At 53.5% G+C, this 226-nt stretch overlaps 1 protein-coding gene across 1 annotated transcript in view; it reads right to left on the bottom strand.

Annotated features, from left to right (window-relative positions):
* The window catches only part of LOC131889056 (angiopoietin-related protein 3-like), a gene marked incomplete at its 3' end in the record, with an annotated part of 5329 nt that overhangs the window by 968 nt on the left and 4135 nt on the right, over positions 1-226 (bottom strand).

Here is a 226-nt window from a genome sequence, read left to right as displayed (position 1 = left end):
TCTATATCGTGGGTGGCACCATCGATGCTCTGGTCCATTTGCGCCAGGATCCCCTCGAATTTGTGTTCCATGGTGTCTAAAGTGCGTAGCCGCTTATGTATGCGCTTTAAAGGTACGGTCATGCGGCGCATGGCCCGCATAATCTGATTGTCCAACGTGGGCGAGGTGACACTCAACTCGGACATTTCCCCGCCGATCTCATAATCAGAGATGTACTCGGGCTCGC

Source organism: Tigriopus californicus, chromosome 1, assembly GCF_007210705.1.
Source record: "Tigriopus californicus strain San Diego chromosome 1, Tcal_SD_v2.1, whole genome shotgun sequence".
NCBI lineage: Eukaryota > Metazoa > Arthropoda > Copepoda > Harpacticoida > Harpacticidae > Tigriopus > Tigriopus californicus.
Note: the sequence above shows the minus strand (reverse complement) of the source record. Positions and strands in the feature narration are given on the sequence as shown.